The sequence below is a fragment of the Ascaphus truei genome, chromosome 2 (genome assembly GCF_040206685.1).
Source record: "Ascaphus truei isolate aAscTru1 chromosome 2, aAscTru1.hap1, whole genome shotgun sequence".
Classification (NCBI taxonomy): Eukaryota; Metazoa; Chordata; class Amphibia; order Anura; family Ascaphidae; genus Ascaphus; species Ascaphus truei.
In genome coordinates this window covers 208,041,895-208,059,422 of record NC_134484.1, presented here as the reverse complement: position 1 = coordinate 208,059,422, position 17,528 = coordinate 208,041,895, and positions in this window count along the sequence as shown.

The window sequence follows — 17,528 nt, the reverse complement described above, 5'->3', positions numbered from 1 at the left end:
ATGGGCGACCGGCCTCGCAGCGGGTGATTGTTGCCCCTGATGGGGTCCCCCGGACTGGTCCCTGTCCGGACAGTCTTGCCAGAGATGACCAACCTTGTTGCAGGTAAAACATTGCCTCTCATGTCTAAATTCTGCAACTTTGGGTGCGTTGCCTTCTGCTGCAGGCTTGTGGGTCCACTGAGGGGTGGTTTTGGCTCCCTTGGACGGGCTGACCAAATCTTTGGGAGCCGCTCTCTTGGTCATCAGAGCCCTACTTGCCACATACTCATCCGGCATCCTCATAGCATCCACATGGGTTTTTGGTTTGTGGTCAAAGACACATGCCCTCACGTCCAAGGGGAGCTGTTGCAGCAGTTGGTCCTGGAACATCAAGTCCAGCAGTTTATGGAACTTGGTGATCCCGTAACCCTCCACCCATTGGGTCCCATGTAGTGCCATGCGGGCACCGTAATCCACATAGGATTCCCGAGGGTATCTTTCCACAGTCCGGAACTTGCCCCGGTATGCTTCTTGGGTGAGGGCGTACTGGGTCAGCAACATACTCTTGATGTGACCGTAGTCATCGGCATCCATGCGTGGAATACCCTGCACAGTCCGCTTGGCTTTACCGGACAACAATGGACGCAGTCGTAGCACCATGTCCCATCGTGGGACCCTGTACTGGAGACACTGCATTTCAAAGTCATTGAGAAAGGCATCTATCTCATCTGTGCCATCCACGAACTTGCTGAACCTGTAATGGCCCACCCGAGGAATATCCTGTTCCCCGTTGACAAGGTTGGAGTGGGGGGCTTTTCCATGCACTGCGGAAAGCATATGGATACGCTCTGCTGCTGTAGCCCTTTCTCCCCATGCGGCAAGGAGAGCTGTGAGCCCAGGGGCGGCAAGTCCAGCAGCCGCAGCGACTACCTCCTCCGCACCCACTGGCACAACGCCACCAATATTCAGATGGTCACCCACTCCCTCCCCATGTCCTTGCAGCTCCGGTGCTGTATTAACCTCCTGCACTCCGGATTGATTGGTGTCCACTGCAGCTGCAGCTAAGGGGCCATGCCCCTCCATTGGAGCCAGTCTGGCTTCATGACTTTCCAAGTCCTCCTCCAGTTGCACCTTTGACCAACCATCTGTCGGCAGTTCATAGACTGCACAGCGCTCCAAGACTTGAGTGCGGCCCTAGGATCAGAACCGCCCGGATTGGTGACTCATGATGAGACTTTTAGCACAGGAATATGGGCAATGGGAAAATGTGTTCTATGTTGTGCTCTTGCAAAGTGTGTGTAAGTTGCCACTTGTCTGGGTAGCTTGCAATCTCCGAGTTTCCCCATTATGTTACAGAATCCCGCAGAGACTATACCATAGGCTCAATCAGCGTCCCACTGCTGCCACCAGTAAATATGCCTGTCACGGTTGACCAGGTCTTACCAACACATTAATACCGGGTTTCTGGATTGAGCACAACAAGGAGGACAAAACAAATTGTAGTTTATTTCCTTTTAAGACAAACACACAAATCTTCACAATTGCACTAAATAAACACTTACTGGGATGGGGAAATGAAATCAAATGTCCACGGAACAAATGACTTGAAAACAAAGTCTCTGGGCACCCCTGCACGCATGCAAGTGGGTCGTGATTTGAGCCGTGCGACAGTCCTCGACTAGGGGAACACGTTGCCACCCCTGTATCTCCGCCAGAGGAAATATGTTTGTTCAGTCCTTACAGGATTAGTTCGGGAATCCCTAGCTCAAACAAATTCTGGAAGAGGGGCGCAAATCTTCGTTAGATGTAGTTATCCCCTCACACTCTGGAACCGCTGACGCTATAGCTTGGACGTACCTTGGAAAAGCTGAGATGAATCTGACTAGGACTGGGCTACAGGCATTTGTATAGGGTTCAGAGCCCTATCCCTAACATACACCGCCAATCTTCCCGTGGGAAAAACTTTTCCCACCTATCCCAGACTTGCCAGTAGCTCACAAAGAGGGCAGAAGTTGCTTCCCGGTTTGCTCAGAGCATGTGCCAACCTGTCACCTAAGCTGCTTAGCATATCGGGCCCAACCCCTTACCCAGGGACAGTAAGTCTGGGGTTTGGCTACCAAGTGTGAAGTGCCCACACTTCGCACCGGTATCTGATACTTACAAATATCCCGGCCACCCTAACACCTCGGGTCTCTGACACTGGGGCACCAACTTAGCAGGGTGGCCTTTGAAGTACAGAGATGAAAAATCCCTTAGCTCATTCATCCATAACATACAGTATGGGCATGTTAAGGGTTTCATTGCCGGAACGGCAAGAAAGGGTTCCTGCCTTTGCATTGAAAACACCAATGGAATAGAGTTTATTTATAAATGTATGTTCTGCTTATGCAACAAATATAAAACACATATGTATCTTCATGGTTTCTTTTGACCTAGTTGCACTCCACAAATTAGAGTGCTAGCTCTTTCCTAACGCAAGTTATCTACTTAATTGAAGGGGCTCTGTGATGTGGGTTGCGGTTTGACCTATAATCGGTCTGGGTTACAAGCCTGCTTACAATGTATCCGTGCTGGCTTTGATCGGTAACCGCAGACGTGCGCCACCAATTCAACTCAAGTGGATATCGAGATGGCAGGATACCATGTATCAAGAAGGCACTTCAGCTAAACCGCAGACCACTTATTCAATTGACTTTGCGGTTTCGACGTCTGTGGTCTGGAAACTGATACCTATCTTGAAAGCAGCAACTTATCCACAGACACGCTTCTTCAATTAGCGCTTGGCACAGCGCTAGAAGCGCCCCCTTGTGTCGCAAATACAGTTAGCACATTTTTCATTATTTCATTTCACTGCAGCTTGCTTCTGCGCTGCAAAACAGGGACAATAAAGGTAGTGTAGGGGAAAACCTGGTATTATGGTGTCAATATATTTTAACCCCTACTGTCCTAACACGGTTTAGTGTTAACCAGCCGGGCATAATACCTTTATTATTGGCCTGGTTAACCCTTCCACCGCCACAGGGCATATACCGGGGGACCTTGGAATGTGTTTTCCCCTTCCCGGTCTTACTGTTCTGGTCTGGCATGGAGATATGGCGGTGAGCCGCTAACTGCTTCCAAGGGAGGATTTTGTCCGGTGGTCTGTATCTTCATGTCTCCAGGAATCTGGGATGATTCCTGGATACATGTTTTGGGGTAACCAGCAAGTTTGGCCCCTTTCTACCCACACACCCTGACAACATTTTTGCGTAAAATCGTCCCTGAAACTCATGCCCTGTGAATCTCCGCTGGTTGGCACTCCTGAAACAGTAAAACACACACATATATCTTTATTAAAATACAGTGCACATGCCATAACCGGGTTGCAGAGCTGACACTTCAAACAACCCAATATGGCTCAAGGGCACCCAGCCGGGCATAATACCTTTATTATTTGCCTGGGTACCCCATCACCATCACAGAGTCGTAACAGTGTTTTCAGAGTCAGAGGTTGCCGGAGCAATGTGCTTGGCTGCATCCGAGGATCCCACTCGATTCCCGGACCCAACTCTTGTGTATCCCATAACGCTGGACCCCGATACATAGACACATAGACACATTCTGTAAAGACTTTCTCTGGCAAACCGTCCCTGAAACTTAAAGCCTTGAAATCTCCCAGTCCGAGCACCCGAGGAAAGGCAAAACACACCTAAATATTTAATGTCGCATAATTTGCACACAGTCACAGTAATGCATTTAGTATATCTAGTCCAAGATCTGACACTCTAGGACCAACACATGGATCAGGGTAACCAAGTGGGCTGAACCTTTATTAGTGAGCTTGGTTAACCCCTTCACCGTCACAATATCACAGAGAGTCATTCAGAAACTTTGGTCTGTTCAGCCGGTGTAAGGTCAGAGGTTGAAAAGTAAATTTGTGTGTCATCAGCATAGAGGTGATATTTGAATTCAAGAGACGTGATTAGATCACCTATAGAGAGTGTGGGCAGATAAAAGAGGAGGGGTTCCAGGACGGAGCCAAGGGGTACAGATGTGTTTGTCTGTTTTTCCTGCTAGCCCAGGAAAAATCTAAGAACATTTCTTTCTCTCTCAGAAAAACTGCATCATTTCAGTGAGATTTGTCTGCTGTTTGAATACAAACAAATGGCCCATTGGATTAACATTGCAGGGGTCCTTGCTATTTGAATGGGACTGCAGGGACCCCTCTGTGTTGATCCGATGGGTCAATAGTCTGGCTGCAGAAATATCACAGAAATCTCTCAGAAATGTTTCAGCGTTTATTTGAGATAGCTACAGATTTCCAACGGCAGAGTGGTCAATACCAGGGGCCACATCTGTACCCCCCTAGAGAGATCGATAGAGGAGAAGGAGGTGTTATCAGAAGAAACACTTAAAGTACGCTGGAAGAGGTAAGATGAGATCCAGGATAGAGATTTGTTACGAATACCAAGAGTATAGAGAATGTGAAGGAGGAGAGGGTGGTCCACGGTATCAAATGCTGCAGAGAGGTCGAGTAATATGAGCAGAGTGTAATGCCCTCTGTATTTTTGCAGCATGGAGGTCATTAGTTATTTTAGTAAGGGCTGTTTCAGTGGAGTGATCAGTGGGGAAGCTAGATTGTAGAGGGTCTAGGATAGAATAGGTGGTGAGAAAATAGAGCAGGCTAAAGAATACAAGGTGTTCAAGGAGTTTAGAGGAAAAAGGCAGGAGGGGGACAGGTTGAGAGTTGGAAAGACAAGTAGAGTCAAGCTTGCTATTTTTGAGTAATGGTATGACTGTTGCATGTTTGAAGGAGGAGGGAAAGGTGTGGCGGGGAAAGGGTTAAGCAAGCTTATAATAAAGGTCAAGCCCACTTGGTTACCCCTGACCAGTGTTTTGTGGTCCTAGAGTGTCAGCTCTTGGGCCCGGGCATTGTGTATGCATTACTGTGACTGTGTGTAAAATATGAGAAAACTGTAATACATTGTAGCCGCAGAATGTGTATATTTTACCACGCGGAAGACAGGCCACAATATATTATATTACATAGGTATAGTTTAATGTATATATGTTGATGCCCTGTGAATGAGCAGGGATTTCGAAGTCATGGCTACCAACCTCGGTGCCTATGCGTCTCTGGACAGCCAGGACTTGAAAGCCTCAGTGATTCCAGAGGTATGAACAATCTTGTTAGAACGAAAAGCTAAACTAGAGTAACCATATCCTCTGTTCAAAGGATCCCTGTCACCTAGATCAAAGTCCCACATATTGGCATAGGTGTGAACTATAGCACAGTTATCTACACAGGGGGCCGAGCCTCAAAGCATTTATTGACAAGGGGGGTAGAGAAGGTCAGCGGCGTGGCTAAAGAAGATATGAAGTGAGTGACATTATTATCATGAGACGTCCTCTGCGGAATATGATAAAAAAATTACATGTGTGTACCGGTGGGACAAAGTCACACATGATGAATAAAGACATGGGGGGTCTAGCAGGTATTAAGAGACAGATATTAATATTTCTCTTAATTGTAGGATGACCCAGTTATGTTAAGTATCATTGGGACCGGCATGCGTGCCGGAATGTATTAATATGTCTCACATGTCAGGAAGTATTACAGAACTGGGGGTGGAGTTTTACTCTGGGGTAAGACTGTCAATCTCACGACTGATTTACGACAGGGAGGCATTATGTCTCCAGGGAAGTAGGCTTGGCTAGATATGCTAAGCGGCTGAAATGCAAAGTTGGCACATGGTCACAGCACATTTAGTAGAGAGAAATCCGCTGCTCTCTCTGCGCAAACATCGGCAAAATAAAAAATATTTGAAATCAATTTTTATTCATAGTGTACATGTGCAGCGGGTCTCCGGAGCTGAACCGGAATAGTTTCAGGTCCGGGGACCCCCTGCTTCCCGAGAAACAGGCCCCTTTATGAGGTGCCGGTATCCCTCTGCATTTAAATGTCCAGATCACGTGACCCGGAATGTAAACAAAGCAGAGGGATACCGGCACCCCATAAAGGGGCCTGTATCTCGGGGAGCAGGGGGTCCCCAGACCTAAAACCTAAGCGGCTCTGATCCAGAGACCCTCTGCACATCTACACTATGAGTAAAACACCCATATCAATAAATAATAATTCCTTACATTTGCGGCTATCTGCTATGACAATGAAGCAGCATTAATGTATTTTTAATAATAGTGTACGGGAGCAAGGGGTCCCCTGAGCTGAACCACATTGATTTATGGATCAGGGACCCCCTGCTTCCCGAGTTACAGACCCCGGTATGGGTCATCGGGTGCCAGTGTCGCCCCAATCTTTAGAGCATCCCATACGCGACGTGCCCGCTCTAAAGATGGCGGTGACACTGGCACCGATGCCCCATACTGGGGCCTGTAACTCGGGAAGCAGGGGGTCCCCGAGCCAGAAATCAATGCGGTTCAGCTCAGGAGACCCCTGCTCCCGCACAATATTATTAAAATACATTAATGCTGCTTCATTACCATAGCGGATAGCGCTAAGGCAATGAAGGGTTTAAAGCATAATACCATGTTTATTGGGGACAATTGCCCCCAATAAATATTGCAATAAACAATATACACCCCCTGCACCCCCAACAACCCCTATACCCCATTACATATTACATTTTTGGGATGCACAGCAATGATACTATAGGCCGGCGGTGGCCCTCGGGTGTTCCCCGCAGGCCTGCAGTACCAATTCTGTGCCCCCCCCCAAAAATTAAACAACACATAAATACTTTTCAATTAATACACCCCCCCAAACACATACAGTATAGTAATGAGCAAAATTACTATTATCCACATATGGATAATACAGAAGTTCATTTGCCCATTTAAAATACATAAAGAACAATAAATACAATAAATATATATAGCACTCACCCATGTCCGGCTGGCACGATGAAGGCCATCCTCATCATCACCGTCCATGCCCCCTCCGGTGCTGCAAAACATAAACAAGAATAAAAACAGCCAATGTAATGTCCCCTAACCCCTTATTCACCATAGCGGTTATTAACTGCTACATTCATTAAGGGGTTAACCCACCCTCACTCACCACTCGGGAGGCCTAAATACCCTCCCCCACTACCCACCCCATGAGACCTAACCACCCTCACCCACTACCCAGGCGGGAGGCCTACCCACATACCCTTGGGGCCAATACCCCCTTCCCCTACCCCCAGGACCCACAATAAAAACAATTCACAGCCCCACAATAAACATCATTATATTTATTAAATACATACCTCACCCCTTGTGCCCCCCCATAAATAAATGATTTATTATTTTACATACAGGGTTAATACCCCAAGCCCACGGGAGTCCCTGGTGGGTCTGACGGGTTTCTGTAGGCCTCACAGTAGCCAGAACCAGGTTTCAAACAGGGTCTGGAGGCCTACGTGTGGTCCCCGCCAGGCGCCATGGTACACCAGGTGGTCTCCACGGGTCACCGTGGGCCACAATGGAGTTTCCACAGGTAGGCCCGCAGCTGTATCTGTCAGACCCACAGGTGTCTGAGGGGCCTCGGGTGGTTCCCACTGGGGTCTGGGTGCCCTCGGGTGGTCCCTACGGGTCCACGGTGCCCCCACAGATGTGGGGCCACCGGTTATTCCCCCGCAGGTGTCCCCCGTGTACTCGGCAGCCATTTACCGTGAGAAGTCAGAGGAGGCCTTAGGTGGTCTCCAGAGGTCCCCGCAGACCTAAGGAAACAACCCTGTATGTAAAAGAAATAAACCTGTCCTATACATTAAATACATCAATCTCCCCCCCAAACACATATAGTACAATAAGGTGCAAAATAACTATTATCCAGATATCGATAATAGATTATTTGCCCATTATTAAACACATTAACTAGCATAATAAAATAAATAAAGTTCTACTAACCTCATCAATATGAAGCCCCTTCGCCAGCAAATTCCCTGTCCTCCGTTGCCAACAAAATATATAGCCAATACATAGCAATTACATTCTGATATCAATTAACCCCTTAATCACCTTATCGGATAATAACCGCAAAGGTAATTAAGGGGTTAAGCCACCCTGGCCCGATACCCACCCTTCACCCATTCCTCGGACTTCTCACGGGTAAACGGCTGCCGGGTCCATGGGGGAAACTTGTGGGGAAGAACCGGTGGCCCCACATCTGTGGGGGCACTGCAGACCCGAAGCACCTCAGATACCTGTGGGTCTGACCCAGGGCCCCCCAGACAGCCGTGGGCCTATCCGTGGAGACCCCATTGTGGCGCACCGTGACCCGCAGAGACCAACTCCACCTGGTGGACCACGGCACCTGGTGGGGACCACCCGTAGGCCTCCAGACCAGTTTGAAACCTGGTTCTGGGCTACTGTGAGGTCTACGGACACCCGTCAGGCCCACTGGGGACTCCCGTGGGCCTGGGGTATTAACCCTGTATGTAAAATAATAAATCATTTATTTATGGTGGGGCACAGGGGGTGGGTTATGTATTTAATAAATATAATGATGTTTATTGTGCGGCTCTCTATTGTTTTTATTGTGGGTACTGGGGGTGAGGGAAGGGGATATTGGCCCAAAGGGTATGTGGGTAGGCCTCCGCCTGGGTAGTGGGTGAGGGTGGTGAGGCCTCATGGGGTGGGTAGTAGGGGAGGGTATTTAGGCCTCCCGAGTGGTGAGTGAGGGTGGGTTAACCCCTTAATGACTGAAGCGGTTAATAACCTCTATGGTGATTAAGGGGTTAGGGGACATTACATTGGCTGTTTTTATTCTTGTTTTGCAGCATCGGAGGGGGCATGGACAGTGATGAAGTTGAGGATGGCCTTCATCGTGCCAGCCGGACATGGGTGAGTGCAATATGTATTTAATCTTTTTATTGTTCTTTATGTATTTTAAATGGGCAAATGCACTATTATCCATTTGTGGATAATAGTAATTGACCCCATTACTATACTGTATGTGTTACAGGGGGGGGGGGGTGTATTTATTTATAAGTATGTATGTGTTTTTACATTATTTTTGGGGGGCACAGAATTGGTACTGCAGGCCCGCGGGACACCTGCGGGTAACACCAGAGGGCCACCGCCAGCCTATAGTATTATTGCTGTGCATATATGTACTGTATATTAGGGGGGTATAGGGGTTGTTGGTGTAATATATATATGTAGCCCCCTGTAAACAGCACAGGCTATACCTATCTCCCTTCTACTGCGGTAAGTCCTGTTAAGATCAGGCACCAGTAATCATCATGGGTTTTCCCCCTTCATAGCCCTGCCCTGAGTGGTAGATGCAGGCCTGGACTCTGCTGCAGGCGTGAGCAAGAGGGGAGGTTCTGCTGACATCACGAGAGGTGGGCTAGCTCTATATTTAGCAGCCAACTCCTGTAAGTGACGAGTTTGCCGTGGGTCTATCTGAGAGAGTCCTGCGGATCGGTCCAAGGAGTTGGAGGAGACTGCAGTCTCACCTGCGCAGCCGTGCAGGAGCAGAGAGAGGAGTGGAGAGACTCAGCCACTTTGAGTAGAGCTGATAGCATTATAGACCTGGTGGACTAATGCCCCTCACCCCCCTGCCTGGGGTGATGGGGAAAATCCAATCCCCACCGCGAGGATAACCTCGGAGGTGGGCCACGGGGTATTGAAGCCCCAGCCCAGACCATCCTGTCGGAGGAGAGACTTGGAGGGAAGGAGAGGAGGAAATATCTGTGTGGGAGGAGAGCGGAGTAATTAGCAAGGCTTTGCTGTTGTTTTGCGGCTGCTGGACACCACTATATTTGGGAGTCGCTGATCTGCCAATAAAGAGACTGTCCTTTGTACCAAAGACTCTGTGTGAGTTGGAAGCTATTACCCTGGGACCGAAGGGGTTCTTCCATACAGGTCCTGTCCCATATTCCTGGGAGTATAGAAGATGGAGGCGCTGCACCACTAAGAGATCATGGAGGCTACCACCCCAGAAGCCCGGTCCTGGCTCCCCAATAACATCGCGGGAAGCTCAGGCCCTCCTGTTCCTCACAGGTATGCACCACCACACCGCATGTAATCTGCCCTCATGCACCCTAGACACCACCGTAGAGTCTGGGGGGGGAAGCATTGTTACATTTGGAGGCGCTGCTGAGCGATAGATATGTCAGAACAGGACCTGCTTATAGCAAGGCGGAACGGGATGAGTGAGATGCACTCTCCGTGCAAGTGTTGGAGAAGGATGGGCGCATTTGCATATGCCGAGTGTAGTCAGGGGAGCGCAGACTCTCGCACAGTACGTCTTGGGCGCCCATAGGAGGTGGCGTAGGAAGGGTGAATAGTTAGAGCTGACCGAGTCCCTTGAGGCAGATAGCGTGAGGCAACTGGGGGGTCAGCCTGTTAACCAGTCCAGGGACCATGGCCCAGGGCCCGCGCTATGAGTGGCCAAAAGTAGGAGACACCCGTACCTAGAAGAGAGGTACCCTAGCTATCACCCACACACACACACCACGGAGCACTTGCATGGTAGACATCGAGTACAGTGCATGGAGGAGAGGAGTTCCGCTAAGCCTGGGGTAAAAGCCACGTCAATTTAGTGAGAAATAGAATGCAGAGCACACAGTTGGATGTCAGTCAGTGTTTAGGTACGAGATACCCGTTAGACACTGAGAATAGGGCACATGGACATTTGGAGGACTCATCCAAGATGGCGTCCGTCCCTACATGTGCTCCGCGGAGCAAGAAAAGTGATCTAAAATGGCGGTTCCCGCCAAGCCTGGAGCAAGCACGTGCGTCGTGCACAGAGACTATAAGGAGAATGTGGCTGGAAATGTGTAATAATCTGGCTCCAAACCCAGATTCTTTGTACGGGGAGCGGAGCAGCGCGAAAGCCCACCCACCTGTGCCGTGACTGGTCAGCAAGCCAGGCCACGTCACGCTGAAGAAGAAAAGATCCCGCATCTGGATTCCACCAGAGGGAGGGGGCACAAGGAGAGCCAATCAGGAGAGTCCTCCCCAGCGAAGGGAGGGACTGGAAGCCTGAGCGAAGAGCTTCACTTTTGTCTGGCATTCGAGGAGCAAGGAGCTGAAACACTAAGCTGTTCCAACCCTGAGCGAACCATGTCCGAGATGAATACTTCCATTTACCAATTACAAGGAGGCCTACTGGTAGTGGAGGTAGCTGAGCACGAATACATCCGGTGCTTGTGCGTTCACTGCGGGATACCGGGCGCGGTACCAAGCACCAAGGCCCGATGCCCTCAATGTGGCACATTTTACCTTTGGCCGAACGAGCCGTGGCCTTTGTTCGGAACCCCGTGGGGTGCCTCTCCGGGAACATTGACGGAGGTGGCGGAAGGCAAAGACAAGACTGCCCTGGTTCCCCGTTACACCCTAGCGGGAGGAACCAAGGCTCAGCCCGCTATTGAACTGAGCGAGCTGGCAACAGAGAAGAGCGCAACCGCAGTGAAGGTATCAGAGCGAGACTACTTTGTACCTATACCCACTGGTTGTATCGCCGAAGAACCAGGTGACTCCCTAGCGGAGGAACCGATCGTGATTTCCTCGGAGGAAGAGGTTGGCGTGACATCGGTGGCGATGCGCCTACCGGCGAACCACCCCAAAGGCATCAAGAGAGAGCAGACAAGTCTGGAAACCATCCGACGGCGAGTGCTGGTGCGGCCGGAGGCCCGTAAGAGTCCCACCGCAGTAGTGACTCCCAGTGCGGCAGAAACGGAGACGGAGACCGAGACGATCCTAGAGGAGCCCGATGTCATCAAAAAGCAGCGGAGCGGTAAGGAGACTCCACCAGCCCCTTACTCCCGCCAGGCGCAGACCGCGAAGAAGAAAGAGAGGCTTGAGGCCTACTTGTTCGACCGTGTACCGGATGCTCCGCTACCGCCCCTGCAGGTCCTCGACGCACTTCCGGTGCATGACCACGGAGCGGGTGGCGATTCTGCGGGCGATCCTGATGACATCTTTCCTGGTTCCACCGGAAAGAGAAGGCCTGGAGGAGTGTTCTCCTCTCGAAGATAGACTCAGCCATTGCCCTGGCTACCCTACAGAGTCGAGGCCCCTCCTGAGAAGCCAGAAATATGGCGGCGAGTGCCTCTAAGAAAATGTTCATTGGGCGTGGTATCACCCGCTTGTTGGACAATGCCATGGACATTCCCCAGCCCCGGCCACTGCCCCTGCCCCGTCACGAGTGGTGCCACCGGGACCTACCAGGGATAACTTATGTATATACCCCAAATACTCCAAGGACGTGAGGGATTGGGAGTTGAGTGATGAAGGGTCTGATGGGGAGATACCGTATTCGTGTGTTATACCTGTGCCTAACCCTGTGCCGTTTTCTCCTGCAGCTAGAGGGAGGGCCCGTGGGTCTCACACTCCAGTACAGGCTAGGTCTACCAGCAAAGTGGTGCACAAAATCAACCTTTTACGCCGATGCTCGCCACAAACCGGGACCGGACCGCGGGGCTGAGGTGGGGTTATATAATCACCGACCTGAGTCCACGCAGACTGATCCGGAGTGCGCAGTTCATAGTCGTACATCGCAGGGTCAGGATTGGAGAAGGCAGCATCGTCGTTAATGAAGCAGGAGTTCGGCAACAGGAAATCAGGAGTGCATCAGGAGTGCCCCGCTTCAGCTTAGGAGCGTGAGCGCGGGGGTGGCTTCTGCGCGAGGAGCGGCCTCGGCCCATGATGCCGATCTCAGCAGGAGGAGAAAGCAGGCTGGCCGAAGTTCACCGCAGGGCAGCGTCGGGAAGAACCAACGCTTCAGCGCAGAAGTCCAAGGCAGGTCACTGCAAGAGGATCGCAGCAAGCCGCAGGAAAGGAAGGGTAGCCACTGCTAGGAGGGAATGCAGCAGGTACCGGTGCTGGCAACACGCTTCAGCACAGACGTCCCGGGTAGGCCACTGCAGGAGAATAGCAGCAGGCCAGTGCTGGCATCAACGCTTCAGCACAGACGTCCAGGGCAGGCCACTGCAAGGAGATAGCAGCAGGCCGCAGGAAAGGAAGGGTAGCCACTGCTAGTAGGGAATGCAGCAGTACCAGTGCTGGCATCAACGCTTCAGCACAGACGTCCAGGATAGGCCACTACAGGAGAATAGCGGCAGGCCACAGGACAGGAAGGGTAGCTACTGCTAGGAGGGAATGCAGCAGTTACCAGTGCTGGCATCAACGCTTCAGCACAGACGTCCAGGGTAGGCCACTGCAAGGAGATAGCAGCAGGCCAGTGCTGGCAACAACGCTTCAGCACAGACGTCCAGGACCAGGCCTCTGGATACTCAGGAACTTGAAGGTAAGAACACTAGGAGAGAGGCCTGGGGTGGTTTGTGGCAGAGTCAGTAACATAGAGATATGAATAGTTATGCTCGGCGCTGGTTCAGAGCCAACGCCTAGAATAAAAAAGGCAAAGATCCAATCACAGGAGGAGGGTGTGTGAGAATTCCTCCAATGAAGTAGCACAGGGCAGAAGCTGCAATGAGAGGCAGCACCTGTGCCATAGATTGCCAGAGGAAGCTTGCAACTGCACAGGTCTGCACGGCAATAGTCAAAGCCAGTAGTGGATTCCTTACAGTACCCCCCCCTTCAGGTGAGACCTCCGGACGAACAAGATCCATCACAGATTTGGGGGACATGGAATTGTTCCTAAACCTCCTTAGGCGAGAGGTGGCGTTGAAAGCCCATAGTTTGTTGGGATTCCTTACAGTACCCCCACCACTGGGTGAGAAGCCTGGGTGAACAGGACCATTCATAGGTCTGGGAGACATTGAGTTGTTCCTGAAGTGTCTCCGGCGAGAATTAGGTCCACAATCCAGATGTACATTGGCGAGTGCCATGAAAGACAGCGGTGGTACTGCAGTTCTTGGTACATGGACAATGTGACCTGAGGGCTCCGGAATGGGAACATCGGAAGGACAGTAGCCAGGTGTCCGGTGCATAGTAATAGTCCAAGAGTATGGGACACAGGACACAGATTGTTGGACAAAAATGGCAGAGGGACCTTCAGAGAAGGCAATGTCTTTGGTGAAATCAGCACGGAGGAAGTTGCGAGAGTCTTTAGCTTCCAAGGAATTCCGGGTGGTTGTTAGCAAGGGAATGGGGCGGGAGGGTTCACTACACACTATAGCAGCGGTACTTTTGATACCAAGCAGGGTTGCTATCCCAAGCAATTTGCGAGAGTCTGTAGCAGTGTGTATGCAACTCATGGTACTGGCAGTTGAAGAAGGATCCGCTTCCTTTGGTTTGTGATCTTTAGAGAGAATCAAATCAGAAATTGTGGCCTTGGCGAAGGACATAATAAGCATGTCTATACCCATAGTGGACCCATAGAGAACAGGAACGGACGCTTCAGGTAAAGCGACGAGGTCCAGTAAGGGTGTCTTCGTCTTAGGGAGAGGCCAATTGCCATACAGAACGGGCACTTTGGGCACCGCACAGAGACCTGCGAGTAAGGAGTCTGTTTGAAAGGTGAGAAAACAGATTTTATCCAAAAAACAAGGCAGGCGGTTAAGCGGTGCATCAACCTTAGGGAAAAAAGTCTTGGGGTTAAAGCTGGGTGCCTCCAACACAGAGAAAGAAGACAGAGAACTAGAGCTTGGCTTCGGAGTGGAGGTCCCAGGTACCCAGGTCTCACATGATACTGTGGGAGAAGCAATGCAAATTGTTACTGTTTTAAACATAGGGTTTTTAACATCGGTAGCTCCAGGCACCTTTTTGAGAGGTAACCCTAGTCTTGGGACAGGACAGTCAATAGCAAGTACCCCAAGTATTGTGGAAGACACAGAGAAATATAAGTCCATTTTAAAGACGGTATCTTCTGAAAAAAGGGAAAGTTCCAAATGCGATACCCCTGAGTTCGTGGTAGTAGACATACAGTCAGTAGTGGATACCCCGAATACTGTGGGCGAATCAGCGTGAAACAGTATTATTGCAGGAATGGGCATCCCAGACTTAAAGTCATTTTTGATCATCCCGGAGGCTGTGGCATGATCCGTGAGAGAAACTGGGGTAAACTCTCCAACAGACACAAGGGACATCTTGCTTGTTACAGAATTGGGTCCCTGAGAATCCCTAGTGAGGGCATCAGACTCCATGGGAGACTTAGTGACAGGGGTTTTGGAACTGATTAAAGGATTTGCAGGTATCACAGATTTAATAGGAGAAATACCTTGCAAAACAGAAATTTTAGTAAAGGTGATAGGCATCACAGATAGGACAGACAGAAGTAAGCTAGGCAAGGTTGCTTCTATAACAGAAGATTTGGCAGCGGCAAAGCTTAACTCAGCGGCTGCTGGAGAACTTTTAACTACAGTGAGAAGGGACTGCAGATTTACAAAGTCAGGGATAAAGGGAGTCTCAAACTTGAAAGCCTGATCCTTCAAAAAGAAGGGCCCTAACTTTAATGGTACTGAGGGAGCAACAGCAGATACGCTGATCTCAGAAGGGGTCACTTGGAAAGGAGCATAATATGTACTGTTCGCTTTAAACCCTAGGATTTGAGAAAAGGAGAACTCAGACAGTGCAAGTGGGGCAACCACGACTGTACTGGCCTCTGAAGTGGGTATTTGGGAAAGAGTGTCTGGGACTTCAGAAACGACAACAGATTCCACGAAAAGGGGTCTATGCTCAGAAGCAGGGGTCTCAGCTCTCTGAGTGGCAGACGGGGTGAGTGAAATACCTAGGAGTAGGGATTCTGCGAACAGGTTTAGAGAAACAAACGGCTCCAGAATACTTTTTACTGGAGCCAGTATTATTGCCGAAAGTTCAGGGGGCATAGCCCCGAGAATTTTAGCCGAGTCAGAGGACAAAAGGGGTTGATCCTCTGAGGCTAAGGAGGTGTCCCTGACTGACGAACTAAAGGGATCTACCAAGGAAGGTTCACAGGGCTGACCTGCAGGGGTTAACATAGTAATAAAACCCCAAGGGTTAAATTACTCTGTACCTGAGAATCAGAGAAATAGAAGCTAGTCTCCGAGAGTGGGGTCATAGGGGGTTCTGCCTCTTGCCCTAGGGACCTATCATTAGACTGCGGAATACTAGGGTTAGCAGTAGGAACCTCACAGAGCAGACTAGCAGGAGTTAATACAGAAAAAACCTCGGAAACAGAGCTTAGAATTTTTGGTTTAGGAAAAGAGGGCAAACAGGATTCATTCTCTGGTGCTAGGGAAGACACACTGACCTGGGTACTGCAGGGATTTACAGTGGGGAACGCATAAGCCTGACTAGCAGGGGTTAAGACCGAAATAACCTCAGGGACAGAACTTAGGGAGGTTAACTCAGGATTAGGGAGCGTGGCAGCTTCTTCCTTAGCGGGCAGCGACAGAGAAATGGTTTGACCATTCTTAGGAGAGAGAGGTAACCCCACAGGTTTAGTAACAGGACTGGCAGCACAGAGAATCTGCCAAGCAGCAGCATAGCTGGCAAGGAGGGGATCCTGTTCTATTATGTGAGTGTCTAGTGTTGAGGAAAGTACATGGAGTGTATCTTGAGACTGGGCCAACATGAGGAGGGCGCTCTGTTCCACTAGATGAATGTCCAGTGATGAGGCCAGGGCAAAGATTGCCTCTTGGGCGTCGGCCAGTTCCATAGGGTTCACATTATCCCAGGTTAAAGGGGAATCAGGGGAGCGAATACATTCGGCTAGAGACTGTTTTAAGTTCAGGATACAGTAAGCCTTAATAAAGAGATCACAACGGCATTGTCTTTGCAAAGGGGTTAAACCTTCATAGGTAAACATTTCATCCATCAGGGGTATTACTTCACACAAATACTGGCCTTCATAGTGGGACTGATACGCAGGCCGGGACATAACTTCAGTTGGTAAATTGCCATCCCCCGCCACGGCGCGGTCCGGTTTTAATGGGCCGAGCATACTGTTACGCCGATGCTCGCCACAAACCGGGACCGGACCGCGGGGCTGAGGTGGGGTTATATAATCACCGACCTGAGTCCACGCAGACTGATCCGGAGTGCGCAGTTCATAGTCGTACATCGCAGGGTCAGGATTGGAGAAGGCAGCATCGTCGTTAATGAAGCAGGAGTTCGGCAACAGGAAATCAGGAGTGCCCCGCTTCAGCTTAGGAGCGTGAGCGCGGGGGTGGCTTCTGCGCGAGGAGCGGCCTCGGCCCATGACGCCGATCTCAGCAGGAGGAGAAAGCAGGCTGGCCGAAGTTCACCGCAGGGCAGCGTCGGGAAGAACCAACGCTTCAGCGCAGAAGTCCAAGGCAGGTCACTGCAAGAGGATCGCAGCAAGCCGCAGGAAAGGAAGGGTAGCCACTGCTAGGAGGGAATGCAGCAGGTACCGGTGCTGGCAACACGCTTCAGCACAGACGTCCCGGGTAGGCCACTGCAGGAGAATAGCAGCAGGCCAGTGCTGGCATCAACGCTTCAGCACAGACGTCCAGGGCAGGCCACTGCAAGGAGATAGCAGCAGGCCGCAGGAAAGGAAGGGTAGCCACTGCTAGTAGGGAATGCAGCAGTACCAGTGCTGGCATCAACGCTTCAGCACAGACGTCCAGGATAGGCCACTACAGGAGAATAGCGGCAGGCCACAGGACAGGAAGGGTAGCTACTGCTAGGAGGGAATGCAGCAGTTACCAGTGCTGGCA